This window comes from Narcine bancroftii, chromosome 11, assembly GCF_036971445.1.
Source record: "Narcine bancroftii isolate sNarBan1 chromosome 11, sNarBan1.hap1, whole genome shotgun sequence".
Taxonomy (NCBI): domain Eukaryota; kingdom Metazoa; phylum Chordata; class Chondrichthyes; order Torpediniformes; family Narcinidae; genus Narcine; species Narcine bancroftii.
In genome coordinates, this window is record NC_091479.1 from 27,963,523 (window position 1) to 27,981,843 (window position 18,321).

An 18,321-nucleotide genomic window follows, 5' to 3' on the forward strand; every position below is an offset into this window, starting at 1 on the left:
CAACTGGTACAGGTTAATTTCCAGAGTCATTTTGAAGGGCACGAATAAAAGTTATTCCAAAAAAGGTTGGAGACCCATTAAAATTAGCTTCATATAGACCAATATCTTTATTGAATGCGGATTACAAGAACGTGAGGGATGAGCACTTGGTTAATGGCAGGAATATGAACAGTGGGCAGGACAAAGATATATTTAGATCCTGCTCCATAAATCACTCAAGGTTGCTGTGCAAATTGAGAGGGAGTTTAAGATGGTGAATTGTGTGCTGGAGTTCAGGAGTCAGGGAGTTGAGTTCAAGAACTGAGAGGTAACGTTGCAGATGTATAAAATTCTAGTCAGACCACACTTGGAATATTGTGTGCATTTCTGGGGCGAGAATACCAGAGGACGTCTAAATAAGGTGAGAGGAGGGAACTTTAGGCAAGATGTGAGGGGGACATTTTATTCACACAGAATGTAGTGGGTGGCTGGAATGCATTGCCAGGGGTAGTAGTGGAGGCTGGTCTCAAAAAAGGCATGAAAATGATTTTAATATAGGGACAGGAATAAAAGAAAAACAGAAGGTACTGGTGAGAGGGAGGGAAGAGTAATATTGTTGTGGGGTAGGTTCAGATGGGTCAGCTGAAGGGACTCGACTGATCCATCCATGATTTGTCCAACATCTTGCTGCCATGTCATGGTGAACCAGTGTGTTGCCTGATGGAGATACGTGATTCCGAGCTCTGCAGATATAGATTGTGGTTTTCTCCATAACACACTTCCTCAGGTAGAGCAGAGGAAGGGAAAGGCCCTAGTGTGCAGGGGTAGGGAGGGGAGTGATGGGGGAAGAGTTGGGGCCCTCTAAAGTCATCGTGACCAGGCCTCGGAGACGGCATCTCTATCACTTGTATTTCTCTTCCCAGGAGAAGGAGCGATCTCAGAGACAAGACACGAGTCCAGAAGAACCTCGCATCCCAGCTGAACAGAGGACGGACAACATCATGATGACCTGAAGCCCTCCCCTGCTTCTCCCTCTGGCCCTGCCAAATCCATTCCCCACCTCTTCCATATCCCTTCACCCACTTCCCCCCCCCATTTCTCCCCTACCTCTCCTCCATTCCAACCCCCTCCCGCTCACCTTCCCCATCACATACCCTCACACCTATGCCCTAACCTCAGCCCTCCTCCCTTCACCTCCCCTTCCCCTCCTCTTCCCCTCCTCCCCTTCCCCTCCTCCCCTTCCCCTCCCCTTCCCCTCCTCCCCTTCCCCTCCTACCCTTCCCCTCCTCCCCTTCCCCTCCTCCCCATCCCATCCTCCCCTTCCCCTCTTCCCTTTCCCCTCCCCTCCCCTTCCTACCCCTAACTTAGAATTAAGATAAGGGTCAGGGACAGGTAGAGGTACAGTTAGGTTTAGGGTTAGGAGATGTGGGCTCAGGTTAGGTCGAGGTTTATGGTTAGGTTTAGAGTTCGGGGAAGTGGGCTTGTGTTAGGTTTAGGGGAAGGGGGTAGGAGGAGGAGGTAGAGGTGGGGTGTGAGTTGGGGTTAGGGGAAGGTGGGTAGGATTAGGGTTGGGTTTAGGGGACAGCATAGGGATAGGCTTAGGGGACAGGATGGAAATAAGAGTTAGGGTTGGGGACATGGTGTAGTGTTTAAGGGTATCGGTAGTGTTAAGGTTAAGGTTAGGGTTTGTTAGGGGTTAGGGTTAGGTTGGGGAGGGGAGCGGGGGAGGCGAGCGAGGCACGGAAAATGGGGAGGTGATAGGGAAGGGAATTGGCAGGGGAATGAGGAGGGGTACGGTGTAGAGGAAATGCGAGTTGAACGGAGGAAGGCATCCCTACCCCCTCCCCTTCCCACCCCTTCCCCCACATTATCCCTGCCTCTCCTCTCCTTCCAGAGGAAGCCAGGCCTCATTCGGCCAGAACCTCCCTGTGGTTTCAGAGCCTCCGTTTCAGGATGTGCCTTCGACGCTTGCCGCTGGACAGACATCTTGTCTCTTGATTCATTCTATGCCATTGATATTAAATTTACAAATGGTTTGGTCTTTCAAAGCTTGAACTCAAAAGGCTGGTTCAGATAGACAACATAGAAAAAGGCCCTTCTGCCCCTCTCTCCTGCTGGCTGAGCTTTTGTAATCAGTCCATTTTCCTCTCCCCCTTTTCATTCTTAGATCCCATCCAGCTCATGTTGCCTTGTCAATCTTACGGCCTGTGGGAAGAAGCTATTTCCCTCCCTGGCTTCTCTGCTTTTATTCCTCCATATCTCCTTCCTGATGGCAGGGGGACAAAGATGCTCTGTGCTGGATATCTGTGAGTCTATTTTCAGAGCCCATCCCTGCAAAAAATCAGGGGTCCCCTACCTTGAGGTTCCACCCATGTTGCCTCTCCCTCAGCACTCTCTCGTCAAAACACAACTGTACCCTCCTTCCCCTCCTCTGCCATGTCTCAGTATCCCGCTGACAATTCCAGACAGCTGCCATGTCTACACCCTCCCCCACCTGCTATCGAATGCCCTGCATCCTCCTTCGCCATTGGTTTCCTCCTGTTATCAGGCATCAGGATGGACCCCACCCTGTTGAAACTACCTGTATTCTCACTGATCTCTCTGCACCTCTGCCCTCCATCCAGGAGTCTTGGTTGTCTTGTGGGGATGGTGAGCAGTAAGGAGACCTCCAGTTCCAGGAGACAGGGAGAACCACAGAGATGCCCAACTCAGTCAATTGGGTAGAACCTGGTCATCAGGTGTAAGGAGCTCTCGGTACTGCTGCATGTGGGGCAGGTGTGGCCATCCCCACACCTCCACCCTGTCAATTCCCAAAACACATTTCCTATTCATGTGGGAGTCCAAAATGGATAGGGTCTGGAGGACCATGTACGTCGTCAATCAATGGGGGCATAACCCTAACCAGCATGGCTATTGTGCATGGCTGTGCTTGGAAACAAAGTGCAAGGGCACCAAAAACCGCTATGTGCTGAGGTTCGACCTGGCTCAGGTGTTGTGAAAGATTGGTCTGGCCCTGATGCCACACAATGTCCTAGTCAGCAGGAATTTGGCCCATCAGCTTCATGGGAATGCTTGCATAGACAAACACTATTGACCACAGGGCCATCAGGCAGTGGTCAGCATGGAATTCCTGCTGACACAGAGACTGGGACTTGATGAGATACTGTGGGGTGGTCCCCTGAGCAGAGCATCGAGAGACAGACATCCAGAACTGCTGGAAGACCAGAAACTCAGTGAAAGATGCCCTTTGGTCTGCCTGAAACCCAGATAAGAGAAGCAAACACTAGAAGCCCAAAGCAAAGGGAGGAAGCTTTAGGGGCAATATCAGGGGTACTTGTTTTTACATAGAGTTGTGGGTGCCAGGAATGACTTGCCAGGAGTGGTGATGAAGGCTGAAATATTAGCGGCATTTAAGGGCTTCTTGGACACATGAATGAAGGAAACATAGAAGATAGGAGCAGGAGTAGGTCATTCGACCCTTCGAGCCTGCTCCGCCATTCAACGAGATCATGGCTGATCTTAAAGTTCAGTACCCCATCCCCGCCTTCTCTCCGTAACCTTTAATACCCTTATACTGAAGAAATATATCTAATTCCCTCTTAAATATATTTAATGAACCTGCCTCTACTGCCCTCTGTGGCAATGAATTCCACAGATTCACCACCCTCTGGGTAAAGAAATTCCTCCTCATCTCGTTCCTAAATGGTTTGCGTATTATCCTCAAATCATGGCCCCAGGTTCTGGATTTTCCCATCCTTGGAAACATCCCATCTGCATCCATTCTGTCCAGTACTGCCAGAATTTTATATGTCTCTATGAGATCCCCTCTCAATCTTCTAAACTCCAGCGAGTACAATCCCAATTTCCGCAATCTTTCCTCATAAGTCATTCCTGCCATTCCTGGTATCAGCCTGGTGAATCCCCTCTGCACTCCCTCCATAGCAAGAATGGAGGTTTATGAAGGAGGAAGGGTCTAGTTTTTATTTTGCTTGGAATTGATAGGTCAGCACAACATCGAGGTCCGAAGGGCATAACTGTTCGACGTTAACCTGCTGGTCTTTTAGGACATGGAGATGTGGGTGAGGGAACGCTGCCCACCGGCCTATTCCAGGTTGCTGAGAGATGCACTGAGGCTTGGCGCAGCCAACACGAGGGAGCTGTGGGTAAGGACTCTAATCCTCCGGGTCTTGAGGGGCGGAGACTAAGGGGAACCCCTTCAACCACAGAGTGCAGGGAGTAACCACAAGGTGTCAAAGTGGTGGAATGACGCTAAACAGAGAACGTGTGCAGTGAAGGGAATATAGGCATGCAACACGAGGATGAGAAAAGACATGGAACAGTTGTCCTCTTGGTCAATAATTTTAGAATAAAGTTAATTTTGGGGTGAAAAAGAGAAAAGCCCGAACTCAGTCACCTTTGTTTCATGAGATACATTCTCCTATCCAGGAAAGCTCCTCTGTACCCGTTCAAATTGAACCCGAGGAAACTGTATTCATGGTGGAAACCTCTGCAAACACACAACTGGACCTACGCACAGAGAGACAAATGATACACGTGCAGTCCCTCCCAAAAAAGAAATAAATTCTGTTGAATCAATAGCAGAGTCATGGAGTCTTTGACTGAGCCGATCATCCATCATTCTCCATTCTCACTGCTCGCAGGAAGAATCTGTTTCTGGGCCTGGTGCTCCTGGCTCCGATATTCCTCGACCTCTTTCCTGATGAGAAGAGCTGCCAAATGCTGTGGGCAGGTGGAAGGGATCCTCGACGACGTTGACAATGAACCTGGTTTATCCCATTGATATTTGGGATGGGTGGGTTGGGGGGAGAGAGTCCCCATGATCCTATCTGCCACTCGTGGTCCTGTTGATCATTTAAAAAAAAAATTTATAAACTTAAAACCACAACAAATTCACACTATTAATAATAATGTTCATCTAATGTGTGGCATCTATAAAAGAAAGAATAAAGACACCACACCCCACCCCCATCCCCAATATCCTAACCCCTCCCCTTCTCGCCTCAACAGAAGTGTCTGTTACTTTAAAGTTTCATTGAATAAACGGAGGCCTTCAGGTGAAGGGGTGTGTCAGGGTTTCATGTAAATATCCACACCCACCCTTGGTAAATATGGGCTCCATATTCTTCTGACATATCAAGTTGGAGTGGCCTGTTAACCGAGACACGAGCCACTACACTAGAGAGCCGACAAACACGCTGACAGCGCAGACCCCGTTGGGGCCAATGCCCTTCATCCCAGGGGAAGACCCACATGGTGGGAAACAATGAGCAACGGGAGGATCGCCTTCCAACCCGATGCTGAAGCTGCCTGTTCAAGCAACTTATCTTCCACTTCCACTTCTTGGGTGCATGTCAGTCTTTCCAGACTTAGCGGGAGCGCGCCTGCTACAGTGGTGACCTCAGCAGGACCCAGCCCTTCAGTTGGACGTGAAGATCACGGTCCAGGCGGCTCTTCAGATGGTTTGGTTGAAGCTGTCAACGTTCTGGATGTCGCAGCCACACGTGGGGTTCAAACAGGCCAAGGACCAGTTCCACCTCCAGGAGATCACCGCTGATGACATCCATTACTCCTCCATGATGTTCTTGCTCATCAGGACATGGCAGCAAGGCTCATCGACTTCCGACATCAGCCTCCCGAGCAAGGCAAATAGGATGCCCTCAAGGAGCTCTTAACCCGCACCTTCAGCCCACGCCTTCATCCTCCACCTCATTCTGTTCCTGCTCTCACTGTCACATGGCCCAGACAGTCAGCCCAACATGACTCCCTTTGTTCTATTTCTTTTCAGCTCTCACCAAATGCCCTGGACCCACTTTTCAGGAACTTTTCCCTCTTCCTCCCTATGTCATTGGTATCTCCATGTACCACAAACTCTGGCCCACTTTAGGATGTCTTGAACACCAGTAGCAACACCACAGACACTGGAACCAGGGAGGCACCACCTGGAAAAGGTCCAGGGTCCTTGTCCAACAGTCTTTTTCCTGAGCATCCAGGCAGCAGAGAAATATCAATGGTTGCTCAAAGCAAAATCCTCATTGCGGTGCCCACCAACAAGTTGAGGCACAAAGGTTTGTGGGTCTTTTGGGTTACTGGTGCCAACATATTCCCCATTTCACCCTGCCCCTCCATCTACTGTACAATGTTGCCCAGAAAAAAAACTCTCCGCTTCATTGAAGACCTGAACAACAAATGGCTTCTTAAATGGCAAAACACACTGTTGAACACCACTGCCACTGACCACAAGCACCCCCCAACCCCTCAAAACTGGAAGACCCTTTGAATGACTTGTCTCTGCCATGAAGACAATGGCCTAGTGGAGCCTCGAGCAAAAGAGGCAAGGTCGCCGAGTCCCACACAGCTTCTGGTTCAATTCCCTCCTGGAAGCTGCCTCCCGCGACTCCCCATCTGAGTGTCAGATGCTCGCCTGCTCACCACAGAGAACCAGATGGCAGCAGAGACAGTCACACTCCAGCCACACTTCCCCAACATGTGATGGGTTAAATCTGCGGATGCCACTCACAGCGGACCAAAGAAGTGGTACATGGCAGACCGCACAGAGGCCGGGCCCGAATGGCTGAGCCACTTGCAAGAACAGATCATGTCCTGCCCGAAAGTGACAGCCTCCCACCTGAATGACCCCGAGAAGAGCTTGGCACCATGGCCTGGGGCAAACCGTTCAACATCCTCAATGCTGGACAGCAGGAAAAAGCTTGGTTTACTGAGGGCTCCGGCTGATGGAGGTGCGAAAAACAGCGGTGTAAGGTGGGAGCGCTCCAGCCCACCACAGATAAAGTACTGACACAAGAGGGTGAGGTGGAGGGGAGAGCCAACTGTCCAAGCTGGCAACTGTGGCACTGATCCGAAAAGGGACAACCAGGCGGGCCCAGGAGCCTCTTTTCCGATTAGTGCCACAGGATTTCTGGGCTGTGCCAAACAGCACGTCAGTGTGGATGGGTCGGCGGCAGGAAACAGGGAGGCAGATCCATGGATGCCTACTCTGAGGACAACAGCACTGGCAGATCTTCTGAGAGGTGGAACAACAAAAGAATAGTCAGGGTCCATCACGTGGATGGACACACGTCTAGGAAAACCGCTGAAGTTGACGCGATGCCACTGTGGACTGAGCTGCTCAAATATGCTCTGCCACTATTTTCCCCAAGCAGAGTGACCCCGGAGCCTTGGCAGCATTGGTGCATCATAAATGTGGGCATATGGGGGAACTATGATGGACAGAGGATCTGGGGGTCTCATGATGTTGCAAGAACTGTGATGGCCATATGCCCTATTTGTCAGCAATTAAAACCAAGGGCCACATTCGCTGGGGTTCGGGAGCTGGCCAAGTCTGATAAATTGACCATATCAGGCCTCTCCCCTGCCAAAATAAAAAGTGATATGTTCTCACGATGGTCAGCACATACTCGGATATCTTGCCAGCGGGCCAATCAAGCACCATTTAAGCGTGCTCCATATGTGGAATACCCTATCGGGTAACGTCCGACCAGCAATGGGTGGTGACGCCAAGTATTTGGGGCCACCTGCATATCCCCTACCACCCACAGGCATCCAAGATCAATGAATGACCTGTTCAAGGTATCGTATGTGACAAGTTGATTGTCAAGTCTTCTCTCCACGAGTGGTTGCAAGTGTATCGATTAATCCAGCGAGTTTGTGTCTGTGTGTGTCTTTTACTCCTCATGCGACTTCACTACATGTCAATAAAAGACAACTGTGTTCAAATTCTCCACCCTTGGGACCCCTCGAATCAGTTTCACACACATAATAATTGGTGCAGTGAGCAGGGTCCTTTGAGTTCTGACTGAACACAGCTGCAGTGGAGATGCTTTGGAATCGGGACAGGAAATCTAGTGCAGGCAGGGAGAACAAGAACTGCGGGTGGACTGACATGGGTGCAGGGTTGGGGAGCTTGGCAAGCATGCTGGCGGACCACGGCAAACTGGTAGACTGGTCCAAGCTCCTGGATCCACATCTTGAGAAAATAGGTCACCACGTGTTGTCCCACTTCAAGAAGTCAGGGTTCCCAAAATTTAAGGGGAATCAGAGGGTGCCTTTTGACTGCCAGTGTTTCTCCTGAGAAACCAATGTGAGATCATAGAAAGGAAAGATTTGGAGAGGGCCCAGGAAAATAAGGAGATAAAGGTGGTCCAGCAGTGCTGCTGTGCACTGCAGGAGGCAGCACAGACTCCCCCAACCTGAGCCACTGATGTCAAGATGAGAGGGACAGAGGTAGCCAACAGGCATGCCGATCAAGGTCAGACTCCCCACCCCCCACACCCCCAGTGAGTGAGTTTGTACTGGCCATGGAGCGATTAGCCGAGGCCATTTCCCAGGATTCAGGCATTAAAGGTTTCAGAACAGGCCAGGAAGAGCATGAAATCAATTTATTTGCAGAAGTTGTTCTGATATATCTGACAGACCCGACACACTCATTGCCCAAGTTGTGCTCCACCCTGGAGGACTATGGGGAGATCTCTGGGTGTAAGTTCTTTTGGGATATGTGCAAAATCATGTCACTTAGGAAGGGGGATTAGAGCCAATGTCAAGAAAATAGTCAACAAATGTGGAGGAAAAATGGAATCAAATATCTTGGAGTTAGAATAGATAACAACGAGTAATTTAGACCAGCTGAATTATTCTCCCCTTGCTTGGGGAAATTGAGGAGGATTTAAATGGTTGGATGTCCCTGCCCATTACACTAGTGGTGTCACAGAGAGGGGAGGTGTCACAGAGGGGGGAGATGATGACACAGAGGGGGTGATGATGTCACTGCATGGGGCAGCCATAGCTGAGTCGTGCCATGGCACAGCAATATGCGAAAGATGCCTCTCCTGGAAGGGGATTCTGGCCTGCATGTCGGAGTAGGACTCTGTCTCATGCCAGAGACCCTCTGATCAACAGAGTTGTGTTTGGAAGCACCCTGCACCAATGGGTGAGATAAAGAGCCTGTTACAGGCTCCCCTACTGGGACAGAGCCTCCTCTGGCACCATCCTTCACCCAGTGTGGGCGGAGAGAATGGAGGCTGCATTTAATCCCCTATCCCCATCCTGAGTGCAGGGCACTTTATGAGGCAGCTGGAGGGGACTGGGGAGGGGAGAACAATGGCATGTGAGGGGATACAGGGATGGGGTCTATCGGAGTGGAGGGGAGAACGAAGGAATGGGATTTCATCAGGGGCTAATGTCAAGGGTGATTGGATCAGAGGTATGGGACATAGGGTTGAGCTGGGGGGATGGGGTGCGAGGGGACGGAAGGCACTGGGGAAACCATGGGGGTGGTGTTGGGTGGGGGATCAGAGTGTGGTAGAGGAATCGGGGCAGGGGAGAGTGTGAGGTGTCTGAGGGAGAAGGGAAGTTGCGAGGGGGATGGAAGGTAGACCTTTCAACAGAAATGGGACAGAGCTCCCCCTCCACCTGGAATGGGATCTGTCCACTGAGAGACAGGACCGCTCCTCCACCCACCCCCACCCCCCCAGGGTTACAAGATCCCTTCCACCCTTGCATACACCCCCACACCCCCCAAACCGGGATAGGATTCTTTCCCCCAGTGGACCTGGATCAAGGTGCTAGAAAGTGTTTCTGCTGCGGCGGACCCAACAGAGTTGAGTGACGAAGCATGGGTCTATCTCCGCACCACCTGCTCCCTCATGCGACGAGGTCTCGCTTGCATCATGGAAGATCACGGTGTTGCTGAGCTTCTGGGAATGTGGAGGGCTTCTGCTAAACCCGTGGTGGGGTTCAGAGTGCTTCATCTCCCCGGGACGTGCTCTCATGGAGGGAGGGTTGTAGACAAAGTGAACGGCTGCGGAACTGGCCTCAGTCTGAGGAGAGTGATCAAAGAGTGACCTGGGGTGGCAATATTTCTACTGAGAGGCTGGAAAGAACCACCAGAGGATCAATTCTGACATTTAGGTGATCCTTGGAAGGGAGTTAGAGGGAGGGGTAGAGACTAACTTGGACAGCAAGGCTGGGTTGGGATAAATGACCTGTTGTGTACCCTCTGGGTGTGTAAATGCTGCTGCTTCTGCCCCAGAGGACATGGCAATAAGGTCACAACAGAGGTGGCCACACCGTGTCATGGACCCAACGTCCCCAAGGTGGTGTCCTGCACAGATGATAAAATCATCGACAATGGATCTTTCGGTGGGGTGTACCAGGCAAGGCTGGTGGACTCCGGAGAGCTGATTGCCATCAAGAAGATCTTGCAGGACAAGAGATTCAAGGTGAGGGGGAGGAGCAGTTGTGTGGAAATGGAAATCCCTGATATTTAACTTTAGGCCTACAGCACGTTCACAGGCCCTTGCGACACATGAGCCTGTTTCACACAATTACACCCAATTGACAAACACCCCAAACACATTTTTGAAGGGTGGGTGGAAAGAGGAGCATCTGACAGAGACCAAGGCAGCCATGGGGTTTGGAAACAGCGAAAGTCACACAAACCTACAACAGCACCCCCCTCCCCACACACAACCCCCCACCCCACACACACACACACACACACACACACACACACACACACACACACACACACACACACACACACACAGCTGGCAAATATCAGAGATTTTCTGCAAATTAATTGTTTAGTAGAAGCTGGGAAAATAATCATAAAAACTGAAATGATACTTCATTGAACCCCCTGATGAGTCCCCACTCCAGCGACACGAAAAGTCCCCCCCACTGACTCTCGAAAAGTCCCCCACTTCGGCCTCCCTAGGAGTTCCCAACCTCTGACCTCTTGACGAATCTCCTCCCCGCCTCCCCCCTCAACTTGGACAAGTCGCCCCTCAGGGCCCCGACCCATCGCCCAGCCTTGCTGATGTTCCTCTCTCGCCATAGAACCGCAAACTGCAGATCGTGCGAAAGTTGGATCACACCATCATCGTCGCTCTTCTCAACTTCTACTCCTCTGTAGTCAAGGTAAGATCCACCTGCACCCACCCCACCCCCACTCTGATGCATTTCATTTGCTGCTACCTTCCCCTTTCCTTCAATCGATCTGTCTCGGTGCAGCCTCTCTGTTGCCTCCATCCTGCCCCTCTGACCAGTGCCGACTCTTTGACGCTGGCTGCCCTGCTCCTCACCCATTAACTCATGACCTCTTGCCATTTCAATTCCAGACAGCAGCAGCCAAGACCACAAGACAAAGTCGCCAAATTCGGCCACTCAGCCCCTCCAGTCTGTTTCCCCAATTCATTTCACGAATGTATTTTCCCCCATAACTCACTTCCACAGAACCTTTTGGTGCCCTTCCAAATCAACGCCTGCTCTGAATCGTCCCAACAACTCAGCCTCCACATGTTCGACCCCAGCCAACACCCGGCTGCAAACATGTCTCATCTTGAAACGTCAATGGTTTTTCTGTCCCGGTGAATCCTTGCCTCACTAGGGAGGGCGGTCAGAGCTGCACATTTTGTGCAGCCTCACCAGAAGCCGAATGATGGGGCAGCAGACGGGTCCACTACGGCCTGTTGACGCTCTGCTCGCTGAGCCCTTGGATTCATGCCATGTTGTGTTGAGCAGTGGGGGCATCAGGCCAACAGAGAGCAGGAGGGGCTGGCACTCCAGTTGGGAGAGGCACGGGGTGTTGGAGGGTAAATCCAGCTGACATGTGTGTATTGTGTCCAAGAGAAAGAGGAGGTTTATTTGAATCTGGGTCTGGACTATGTTCCCGAGACGGTTCACTACATGGCCCAGCACTTCAACAAGGCCAAGCAGCCCATTCCCATGATCTACATCAGGTGGTTGTGGGTCTGGGTGGTCAAGTTGTCCACTGGGGCAAGCTTGGATGGTGGGGTTGGAGGATATGAAGGAGTTTACTGGCTAAGTCTCGCTGGGGACTGGATATCGATGAAGGGTGCATGAGGGTCTCAATGGGTATTGGTGAGGAGAGAAAGGGTAGTGAGGGGAGAGGGGTGGAGAGGATGATGAGGATGGATGTTGATTGGCAGGGAGGGGCCCTTCACCCACCTCCCCTTACCCTCAGGATCCAGACCCGGCCAGTGTGGAGGCAGAGTGGGTCATGTTATATCGTTGTGTTGCCAGATGTTCATGTACCAGCTGTAGCAGAGCATGGCCTACTACCATCCTCAGGGGGTTTTCCATTGAGACATCAAGCCCCAGAAGATGCTGGTAGATCCCGAGATGGCCTTCTTATTGCTCCTTTATCTCGGCAGGTAGATCTACCCGTGTCTGCCCGTTCACCACCTCAACGCAGTCCTGATCCCTCTCCCCAACACGGCCTTGTCCCCTCCCCACCAGCTCTCACCCCTCCCCCACCAGCTCTCTACCCTCCTCCCTCTCCCAACTTGCCCCTTCCACAGCTTAATAACTTATTCTAAATAAGATTGTGGGGGGCTTTGATGGAATGAACAGCCAGAAACCTTCCCTAAAGTGTCAGGTGCAAATCTCAGAGAGCATCCGCTTCAGGTGAGGGGAGATTTTTTTTATGCAGAAAGTTGTGAGAGCTTTGAATGCGTCACCGGAGAAAGTGGGAGTGGTTGGTAGAATAGGTACATATAAAAGTCTCTGAGACGAGCATGTGGATGTAAGGGAACAGAATTTTTACATGATAGAGGAATTTGGGGATATGGCAAGAAGGCAGGGTAGGTCGAGTTAGGTCATAAATTAGATCAGCCATGATCGTATTGAATGGCGGAGCAGGCTCGATAGGCCATTTTTGTCCTACTCCTGTTCCCACTTCCTATGTTCCTATGGGTGTGGTACAGGTAAAGGTTGTGGAGAACATTTACAAAGGTCAGTACAGCCTTTATGGGCCAAAGGGCCTGTACTGGGCAGCAATGCTTGATGTTCTAATGGATGCGGAAGCTCTGGGAAGGGGTAAGGGAGGGACTGGCTAGGAAGTCTGCAGATGCTGGGGCCGAGGGCAATGCCCAAACATGCTGGGGAAACTCATGGATAGTTTTGTGAGGAGCAGGTCCTGCTTCACGAGTCAAATTGAGTTTTTCGAGGACGTGTCAACGGAAATAGATGAAGGTCAAAGTCTGTATGTGCTGCACGAGGATTTTAGTAAGGTGCTTGACAAGGTCCCCACGGAGGCCTCATTCAGAAAGTCTGGAGGCATGGGATCCATGGACCCTTGGCTGTGTGGATTCAGAATTGGCTTGTCTGCAGAAAACAGAGGGTAGTAGTAGATGGAACAATGACTAGTGGCTCTCCAAAGGGATCTGCTCTGGGACCCCTGCTCTTTGTGATTTTTATGAATGATGATGGGAGTGGAAGGGTGGGTACGTCAGGGGATCACACAGAGGTAGAGATGTTGTAGACAGTGTAGAAGGTTGTCATAGGTCATCCAGTTTGCAGAGAAGTGACAGATGGAGTTCAATCCTGTAAATCAGATGTACTTAAATAAGCAACTGGTCCAGGTTTATTTCCAGAGTAATTTTCAAGGGCACGAATAACAGTTATTCCAAAGATGGTTGGAGACCCATTAAAAGTAGCTTCATATACACCAATATCTTCATTGAATGCGGATTACAAGAATGTGTGGGCAGAGCACTTGGTTAATGGCAGGATTATGAACAGTGTGCAGGACTGAGATATATTTAGATCCTGCGCCATAAATCGCTCAAAGTTGCTGTGCAAATTGAGAGGGAGTTTAAGATGGTGTATTGTGTGCTGGCCTTCAGGAGTCAGTGGATTGAGTTCAAAAACCAAGAGGTATCGTTGCAGATGTATAAAATTCTCGTCAGACAACACTTGGAATATTGTGTGCATTCCTGGGGCGAGAATACCAGAGGACGTCTAAATAAGGTGAGCTGAGGGAAATTTAGGCAAGACGTGAGGGGTACATTTTATTCACACAGAATGTAGTGGGTGGCTGGAATGCATTGTTGGGGTAGTAGCGGAGGCTGGTCCAAAAAAGGCATGAAAAGGATTTTAATATGGACAGGAATTCAAGAAAAATGGAGAGTACTGGTGTGAGGGAGGGGAGGGTAACATTGTTGTGGGGTAGGTTCAGATGGATCAGCTGAATGGTCTCGACTGATCCATCCATGATTGTCTAACATCTTGCTGCCATATCGTGGAGAACCAGGGTGTTGCCTGATGGACACACGTTGCTCTGAGCTCTGCAGAGAGAGATCGTGGTTTTCGCCAAAACAGACTTCCTCAGGTAAAGCACAGGAAGGGGAAAGGCTCCAGTGTTCAGCGGTAGGGGGGATGATGGGGAAAGAGTTGGGACCCTCCAAAGTCATTGTGATCAGGCCTCAGAGGCAGTATCTCTATCACTCGTATTTCTCTTCCCAGGAGAAGGAGCGATCTCAGAGACAAGACACGAGTCCAGAGAACCTCGCATCCCAGCTGAACAGAGGACGGACAACATCATGATGGCCTGAACCCCTCCCCGTCGTATCCCTCTGGCCCTGCCAACCCCATTCCCTGCCTCTTCCATGTCCCTTCACCCACTTCCCCTCTTCTCCTCTACCCCTCCTCCATCCCAACCCCCTCCCGCTCACCTTCCCCTTCTCCTGCCCTCACACCTATGCCCTAACCCCAGCCCTCCACTCTTCACCTCCCCCTTCCCCTCCGCCCTTCCCTTCCCCTTTCCCCCTCCCCTTCCTCTCCCCCATCCCCTCCCCTAACCCTCCCCCTTCCCCTCCATTTCTCCTCCTCCCCTTCCCCTCCCCCTTCCCTTTCCCCTTCCTACCCCTAACCTAGGGGAAGGAGGGGGAGGGGAAGGGGGTAGGAGAGTGGAAGGGGGTAAGGGTAGGGGTTGTGGTAAGGGGTAGGGTAGGGGGTAGTGGTAGTGGGTGCGGGGATGGGGAAGGGGTAGGAGGTAGGGTTAGATGAAGTGGGTAGGTTGTAAGGTATAGGGTAGGGATAGTGGTAGGGGGTGCAGGTATGGGGAAGGGGTAGGGTTAGGGGAAGGGGGTAGGTTGTGAGGGATAGGGTAGGGGGTAGTTGTAGGGGGTGTGGGTATGGGGAAGGTGTAGGAGGTATGGTTAGAGGAAGGGGATAGTTGTAGGGGGTGCGGGTATGGGAAGGGGTAGGAGGTTAGGGGAAGGAGGTAGGTTGTAAGGGATAGGGATAGGGTTTAGTTTAGGGTTGGGGAAGTTGGGTAGAGTTAGGGTTAGTGTTAGGAGACATGGGGTAGGGCTATATCTTGGTTTATGGTTAGGTCTATAGTTCAGGGAAGTGGGCTTGTGTTAGGTATAGGGGAAGGGGGTAGGAGCAGTGGGGTAGAGGAGGAGTGAGGTTTGGGGTTAGGGGATGGTGGGTAGCATTAGGGTTGGGGTTAGGGGGTGGCATAGGCGTAGGAATAAAGTTAGGGTTAGTGGATGGGGTGGGGGTAGAGTTAGGGGACGTGGAGTGGTGGTAGGGGGTATCGGTAGTGTTAAGGTTAGGTTTAGGATTTTGTTAGGGGTTAGGGTTAGGAGTAGGAGGAAGGGAAGGGGGAGGGGAATGGGGGAGGCGAGCGGGGGACGGGAACTGGGGACTGGAAGGGGGAGGCGATGTGGGAGGGGAACGGGCAGTGGAAAGGGGAGGGGAACGGGGTAGAGGAAAGGGGAGGTGAACGGTGGACGGCATCCCTAGCCCCTCCCCTCCCCTTCCCTTCCCCCGCATTTCCCCTGCCTCTCCTCTCCTCCTTCCAGAAGAAGCTGGGCCTCTTTCCGTCCAGAACCTCCCTGTGGTTTCAGAGCCTCCGTTTCAGGAAGTGCCTTCGACGCTTGCTGCTGGACCATCTTGTCTCTTGATTCATTCTGTACCGTTGATATTAAATTTAAAAATGATTGGGTTTTTTAAAGCTTGAACTCAAAAGCTGGTCCAGATAGACAAAACAGAAACAGGCCCTTCAGCCCCTCTCTCCTGCTAGCTGAGCTGTTGTAATCAGTCCATATTCCTCTCACCCTTTTCATTCTTAGCTCCCATCCAGCTCATGTTGCCTTGTCAATCGCACGGCCTGTGGGAAGAAGCTATTTCCCTCCCTGGCTGCTCTGCTTTTATTCCTCCATATCTCCTTCCTGATGGCAGGGCGACAAAGATGCTCTGTGCTGGATATCTATGAGTCTATTTACAGAGCCCATCCCTGCAATCAATCAGGGGACCATTGCCTTGAGGTGGCACCCATGTTGCCTCTCCCTCAGCACTCTCAGAACACTACTGCACCCTCCTTCCCCTCCTTTCCCAGGTTTCAGTAACCCGCTGACAATTCCAGTCAGCTGCCATGTCTATACCCTGCCCCACCTAAACCGCTGGATCGACCAGCGCCTTCTCCCCTCAAGAGTTCGAGGAATCCACTCTCTCGCAATGTCCTGCTATCGAATGCCCTGCATCCTCCTTCCCACTTGGTTCCTCCTGTTATCAGGCGCCTGGATGGACCCCACCCTGTTGAAACTACCCGTGTTCTCACTGATCTCTCTGCGCCTCTGCCCTCCATCCAGGGGTCTTGGATTTCTTGTGGGGGTGGTGGAGAACAAAGCACCAACTTAAGGAGATGGGGAGCAGTACAAAGGCCCCCAGGTCCAGGAGACAGGGAGAACCACAGAGATACCCATCTCTGTCATTCGGGTAAAACCTGATTATCAGGTGCAATGTGCAAGGAACTTTCGGTCCTGCTGCACGTGAGCCAGGTTTGGCCCATTCCCACACCACCACCCTGTCAATTCCCAAAACAAATTTCCTATTCATGTGAGGGTCCAAAATGGATAGAGTCTGGAGAAGGACCGTGTACATCGTCAATCAATGGGGACAAGGGTGTAACCAGCATGGCCATAAATGTGTGTGGCTGTGCTTGCAACCAAAGTGCAAGGGCACCAAATGCTGCTATGTGCTGAGGTTCTACCTGACTTAGGTGTTGCGAAAGATTGGCCTGTCCCTGGTGCTGCACAATGTTCCAGTCAGCAAGACTTTGCCCCTTTACCTTCCTGGGAACGGTTTCATAGACAAACACATTTGACCACAAAGCCATCAGGCAGTGGTCAGCAGAGAATGTCTGACACAGAGACTCTAGGACTAGATGGGATACTGCGGGGTGGTCCACGGAGCAGAGCATCCAGAGACAGACATCCAGAACTGCTGGAAAACCAGAAACTCAGTGAAAGATGCCCTTCAGTTTGCCTGAAACCCAGATCGGAGTAGCAAACACTAGAAGACATCTGTCTAAAGCAAAGGGAGGAAGATTTAGGGGAGATATCAGGGGTATTTTCTTTTACCCAGAGTTGTGGGTGTCAAGAATGCCTTGCCAGGAGTAGTGATGAAGGCCAAAACATTAGGGGCATTTTAGGGGTTCTTAGTTACATTGAGGGGCTGAGACCAAGGAGGATATTCTCCAACAGCAGAGGGTGGCAGTAACCACAATATGTCAAAGTGGTGGCAATGAAGCTAAACAGAGACCATCTAATGTGACTGTGCGCCTGGCTGCGGGAATTTGGACTTACTATATAAACCTTGCTAAGTGCTAGTTCAGGTTGGAAACGTTCGACTTCCTTGGGGGTCAAATCAACAGGCACGGAACTAAACCCTGCTTGAAAAGATAGAGTTTGTTAAGTGCTTCCTCAAACCCCACATAATGAAGGGGCTGCAAGAATTCACTGGTACGATTAATTTTTATCACCGATTCATACCGGTAGTGGCCAACATCATTTTTTTTGTTTTTAAACTTTATTTAAGATTTTATAACATGAATAACATATAGAATTACATTTAAAAATTAAGAACAAAATAATAAAATTACAATACAGTATCAGTAATCTAAATAAAGTATACCCTCCCCAATAATTATTACACATTAATAACCCAACTCAAATTAGTCCAACCCCCCCTTCCCCCCAATATAAAGAGTGAAGAATTAATAAAGTTAATAATATATGTGAGAAAAAAACCCACTTACAAAAAAAACCAAAAACATAACCGATTAAAATACTAACAAAAAGAAAAGTAATTAATACTAAGATATCAGACTTAAAAAACATATTTAAATCAAACTTAAATGCATATATTTAACAGAGTTAAGATGAAACATATAATTAATAAACTTAAAATAAAAAATTAGTAAAATTAGTAACATTGTCTATCAAAAATTCTGAAACAATAATCAATTCTTTAAAAAAAATTGTAGCATGAGAAAAAAAAGATGAACAATAAAACTTTCTCTATAGAGATAAACCTTCACCAAATATCAACTAACTTCACATCTAACATCATATTAGTCACATAAACTGCCATCTTAAAACAAAATTCCAACCTCATTAAACATTGTACAATTCAAATTTGGTACTCTTCCACCATTTTTCCCTTTTAACCTTGAATAATTACCCAATAAAAGCTCCAATACCACATTTAAAT

At 50.1% G+C, this 18,321-nt stretch overlaps 1 long non-coding RNA gene across 1 annotated transcript; it reads left to right on the top strand.

Moving 5' to 3' along the window:
• The first annotated feature begins 8,799 nt into the window (after positions 1-8,799).
• LOC138746341 (uncharacterized) lies at positions 8,800-12,038 on the top strand. The gene is made up of 3 exons (XR_011346878.1): positions 8,800-8,944; positions 10,046-10,235; positions 10,855-12,038. It is a non-coding gene; the product is annotated as an uncharacterized lncRNA (long non-coding RNA).
• Positions 12,039-18,321: the final 6,283 nt, after the last annotated feature.